The following is a 5,358-nucleotide window of genomic DNA, read 5'->3' as shown; positions in this document are numbered from 1 at the left end:
ACTGCGGCAGGGAGGCGGCCGGGCGCGCCGCGGAGTTTGCGGGAAGTGCGGCGGCGGCGAGCCGGCCGGCGGCGCCAAGTTGGGCGTACCTGCGGGCGCCCGGCCCGGTCCGGCCTGCGGCGGCAGGAAGTCTCGCGTCCCCGCGCTCCGGCTCACATGGACTTTCTCCGGCCTCGCCCAGCACCGGCCGCACCGCGGCGGGCGGGGCGCGGGGAGGCGCCGCGGGCCGTTTAAAGGGACAGCGCGCCGGCCGCGCGCGCGCACTCGCCGCCCCGGGGCGCGCCGCCCCGCCGCCAGGTGGGAGCCCGGGTGGGCGGGGGGAGGTGCCGGCGGGGGGAGGGGGCGCCGGGCGCGGGGTGGGAGTTGTCCCGGGGCGGGGGCCGCACTCCTCGGCCCCTCCGCGCCGCCTTCCCCGGCTTCGCGCGTCCGGCCGTGCGCGGGACGCTGGGCCGGACCCGACCCACACCCCCCCCCCCCCCCCCCCCCCCCCCCCCCCCCCCCCCCCCCCCCCCCTCCGCCCTCCAGGCCTCGCACAAACCCGCGGAGACCGGGAGCCCCGGGCCCTGGAGCGCCCCCTCCCCGCGGCGCCCGAGCTAGCACCGAGCAGCCTCCGCAAGGCGGCGCCAAGCGGGGCCGCCGGCGGGAGGGCGTGCGCGCAAAGCGGGGATGCGGGAGCGCCTTTGGGCGAACCTGGCGTCGGGGCCCCGGGGCCTCTCGCTCGGCCCCGGGAACTCGGCCGGGGCTGCTTTCAGGCCTGGCTGGATCCGGGCGCGCTGGCGCATTATTGTCATTCATAACAACCGGCCGCCCCTCCCCCCTCCCCTCCCCTCCCCTCCCCTCGCCGGGGCTCCGGGTTTGCCTGAGGCCACGCTCCTGTAGACGCAGGTGCGCCTTCAAGTCAAACAGGCCCTGCACCCGCACCCGCAGCACCCCACAAAGGCCCCCTTTTCAATCTGGAGTCTTCAGTCAGGACAGGCCAGAGACAGCCTGGCTCCCTCCCTCCCACAAGGGTCCTCATGGGAAAATGGGGGTGGTACCAAAACAGTGATCTGGAGCGTGGGGTCACCAGGAGGAGGGGGTTAATGTGAAGAACAAGATGCCCAGCCACCCTCCCAGAGAATGTTCTGGACCCCTTGGGGGTAAGAGGCTAGGGCTAAAGCCCTGCAAGACAGTTAGCCAAGGTCATTCCTAGGACAATGGTCAGAAGCCCGTGCAAGAACTTCGTCCCCAAGCACAAGCCTGGTCCTTCACCTCGATCGTACACTGACCCCTCCCGCCCCCCCAACTCCAACTTGAGACTGCACAGAAAACAGCCTCCCACCAGCTCTCCCCTGCCTTGCCCTCTGGGAGGATGGGTGTGAACTCTCAAGGACTCTCTGGGACGCCCCCAGAACCCCACTCGGACCTAAACAGGGCCCCAATCCCCTCACCCCCAGACCAGTCCAGCCTACTGCAGTTTCCAAGCCCAAGGGGCAGTCTGGCGTGTCCAAGGGGCCTCTACCCACCAGAGGCACAGACTTGCGGTTTGGCCTGTGCTCACGTGGTCCAGGAGGTGCCCTGCCGGCACAGGTGCCCACAGGGTGGTGTGGGGCAGAGGCCCCGGGCCTCAGGATCCCACCGGCTCCTACGTGCTACTGAGGATCTTGGCTGTGCAGACCCCCTCCGGCCCTGGGAAATTTGGGCTTCTACAGAGGACACGCGTGAGCAGGGACAGACTAGTGTCTGAGCACGTCCAGCCCAGGGCGAGGGCGCGAGAAGCCATCCATGAGTTCCTGAGATCCTCTCATGGCCAGCACCGGGGTCCCTGCGTGGATAAGGACCCACAGAGGGTCTAGAGGTGTGACGGCCTCCCTAGACAGGGCATGGGAGGCGGCTGTCTGCACTCTCCTGCCCGTGGGGAGCTGGTTCACATATTTGCACGATCTGATTGCTTCCATCACTCTGTTTTCTAAATCTCAAAGAAAGTCTTTCTTCTTTAATGGAGGACATTCGGAAACCATTGTAAAGTTTTTAAAAGACAACAGATGACCAAAAACCTGTTCCCCGAAGGTGACAGGATTTGCTGCAGTCTCTGTGCAACTGGGTGTGAGTACACTGCACAAGCACATTTAAATGCAGATGCGGACAGCCGCTCGCCTCCAGGCCTGCACCGCGTGTTCCGCGCGTGCTCTGTGCGTGTCCGTGCATGCTCCGTGTGTGTTCCGCGCGTGCTCTGTGCGTGTCCGTGCGTGCCCTGGGCGTGCTCTGTGCGTGTCCGTGCGTGCTCCGCGCGTGTCCGTGCGTGCCCTGGGCGTGCTCTGTGCGTGTCCGTGCGTGTTCCGCACGTGCTCTGTGCGTGTCCGTGCGTGCACTGTGCGTGTCCTGTTTGTGGTCTGTTTGTGCTCTGTGCGTGTCCGTGCGTGCCCTGTGAGTGTCCGTGCGTGTTCCCTGCGTGCTCTGTGCGTGTCCTGTTTGTGGTCTGTTTGTGCTCTGTGCATGTTCCCTGCGTGCTCTGTGCGTGTCCGTGCGGGCTAACTACGCTCCGACGGTCCCGTGAGGTTAGCTCTTTCTACCCCTGTTTTGCTAATGAGAATAGCGCCTCTCGGCAAGAAAGTGCAGCCAGCTTGGGGCTCGCTCAGCCAGGGCTCCCGGCAGGCGGGGAGGACTTGAGCCCAGCCAGGGCGGGGGGCCTGAGCACCTCCTGCCTCCGTTTGACCATTGTGAGTCAGACGTTGTGAGCCGCCAGATTGCTGCTGGCTGATACGCCGGCCCGGTGGCCGCAGGCCCCTCTTGCAGGACCCGATTGGCACCGCAGCCCCTCTGAGATGCCAGCAAGGGTTTTAACCTCCGCTCAGGAAGGCCCGGCCTGGCGTGGGGTCCTGCCGCCGGGGCGGAGAGCATCGGGCTGTGGGGGAAGAGGGAAGTCACCAGAGAGAGGTCTGCACACTGACGAGCCACCCAGGTGGAGTATGAGGAGCAGGGCGGAGAACCAGTGCCCGGCCACCTGTCTGCCTCCCCCTCCCCCACGCAGTAGGCTTTGGCGCCCCACCCAAGGGGGACGTCCTGCAGGTGGCTGCGTGCCCTGCGAACACCTGCCGGGGAAATGACTCCCCGGAGCTGGTGCTCCATCGAGGAGGGCTGCGGGAGCACCTTTCTCCTCCCTGGGCTCCCCTGGCCACACACACCCCCAAACTCTGCATCCTGCACGGTTTTCTTCCTGGGCCTCTGAACCGAGGGGTTTCAGGACCGAATGCAGCCGTCAGGTCTGTGTGCACCGCGACACCAGGTCTGGAGGACGCCGACCTCCTCCACCCGAGGCTCGTCTCCAACAAGGATTGAGGCCCAGCAAGCACACCCGAACTCACGCCTTGCTCCACCAGCCGCCTCGACTCCTGCCCGCCTGGGTGGCTGAGGGCCGTGTCACGGAGACATGGCCACACAGAGCGGCTCCCCGTGCCCCAGACCCGCCCCTGCCTCCCCTGCTTCGGGAACGTCAGCTCAGCCTCTGGGCGGCTCAGGCCCAACCACCTCGGACCCCTCCTCGTCACCTCTCTCGAACCCACGCGCTCCCCGCTGCCCTCCTGGTCCGACCCCCTTCTCCCCAAGTTACTGCAGCGGCCTTGAAGCTGGGCTCCCTGTCTCCCCACCTCCCAGTGCCCCTGCCCGGGTCTGTCACGGCACAGCAGCACAGAGATGGCTTGGAACGTGTTAGATCACATCACCCCTCTGCTCGGGTCCCCCAGTCTCCCTCCCACACAGAACTTGAGCCCAAGTCTTTGCGATGGCCACGACCTGGGTCCCCACCCCACGCTCACCCCTACCTGGTCCCCGTGCAGCGCCAGCATCCTGACTCCACTCCAGCCACACCGGTTTCTGCATGGGGCCTCCAACTGCTGGCCTCCTTCTGCCCCAGGGACTTTGCACCTGCTGTTCCCAGTACCTGTACGCCTTCTCCACCACGCCCCCCCCACCCCCCCTTGTCTCTGAGACCACTTACTTCCTTTGGGTCTCTGCCAGTCATACCTGGAGCCTGGGCCTTCCCGACCCTCCCATATAAAAGAGCCACATGGGCCACTGCCAGCCAGCTCCCCCGACCCAACCCTGGGGCTAATGCTAATCCACTCCTGACATTCGCAACCCCTTCTCCCCTGCCCGCACGGGTACAGGCTCCCCGTCTTGCCCACCACCCTGGCCCTGGCCCAATGGGATGCCCGGCACAGGTCAGGTGACAGTACCTATCTGCAGCATGTGGGAGCCTGAGGGGTGCTGTGCCCCCGTTGATGAGGGGCCGGGGCCCCTGCCCACCTGCCTGAGTTTGGGTGCCTCCTTCCTGCCCGTGGACTGTCAGGAGTACCCAGTCAGCAGGAAGGGAAGCAGCAGGCAGGGGACCTCAGGGTCAGAGCCCAGGCCAGGACTGCTGGCCTGCGAACAGCCCCATAAGCGATGGAGCAGGAGAGCGGCATTTCCCCCCTAGATGTGCGCAGGGGCCTGTCCTCTCGGCGAGAGCGGGGAGCTCCGGGCCGGGCCCGTGCAGGGACCGCGGGGGGGAGGGTGTCCGCCCCCCACTCCTGCCTGTTGGTACAGAAGCAACGACGTCGAAGAGCCCTTTGCTGCCGTGGCATTTGCATCCTCTCGGGAGGAAGCCTCTTTCAGCGTCCAAAGAGGAGTTTACTGGGGCCCAAAGGAACCGACTGACCGCAGGTCCCTAACCCTGCCTCAGAAGCTGCCCCAGGTGGGCTCTTCCCCGGCCACCGCCGCCACGGGGAGGGCTTTCCCGTGAGCGCCCGGCGGTCCCAGCATGGCAGAGTCAGGGAAGACCCCAGGCCTGACCCCGGGGTAGCTGCCAGCAAAGTGGCGAGGCTCCGATTCCACCCCACCCGAGGGAAGATCCGGGAGAGGCCCCGGCCGCCTGGTCTGGGGCCACACGCCAGCAGCCCACAAAGCATCCCTTTGTCGGGATCCTGCTCCCTGCCGACTGGGCGGTGCAGGGGGGCCCGACAGCGCCGGCTGTCCCCTCGCGGCCAGGGTTTGAGTGGGGCCCCCAGTCTCACCCCGGACTCCGGGATCTCAGCGGGGGCAGAGGCCAGCCACGCCGCAGACCCCCGCCCCCAGATCTGCAGTCAGGCCTCCAGTTTTAGCCGGTGGGTGTTTGCCCGCCCATCCCCCATCCCCAGTTTGGGATTCAAATGGAGGCCACCACCCCTTTTAACATTAAACACTCCAACCCGATCCTGTAGCCCGCACCCTCCAGGAAGCCTGCCCAGGACCCCAGGGTGGCGCTGCGGAGCCTTTGAGGGGAGCCGGGATCCACGGGAAGGGGTGGGTTAGGGTCAGGGTTAGGGTTAGGGTTAGGGTTAGGGTTAGGGTTAGGGTTAGGGT

At 66.6% G+C, this 5,358-nt stretch overlaps 1 protein-coding gene across 2 annotated transcripts in view; it reads right to left on the bottom strand.

The window, feature by feature from the left end:
• NACC2 (NACC family member 2) overlaps positions 1-222 on the bottom strand; it is a 67,006-nt gene extending 66,784 nt beyond the window's left edge. The window contains exon 1 of one of the 2 annotated variants that reach the window (XM_049631640.1): positions 90-222. The gene's annotated coding sequence lies outside the window, so the exon portion shown is untranslated. The remainder of the gene's footprint in view (positions 1-89) is intronic. The other variant, XM_049631655.1, reaches the window with a different exon arrangement.
• Between the last annotated feature and the right edge of the window lie 5,136 nt (positions 223-5,358).

Source organism: Panthera uncia, chromosome D4 (assembly GCF_023721935.1).
Source record: "Panthera uncia isolate 11264 chromosome D4, Puncia_PCG_1.0, whole genome shotgun sequence".
NCBI lineage: Eukaryota > Metazoa > Chordata > Mammalia > Carnivora > Felidae > Panthera > Panthera uncia.
This window is presented reverse-complemented; position numbering and strand designations above follow the sequence as displayed.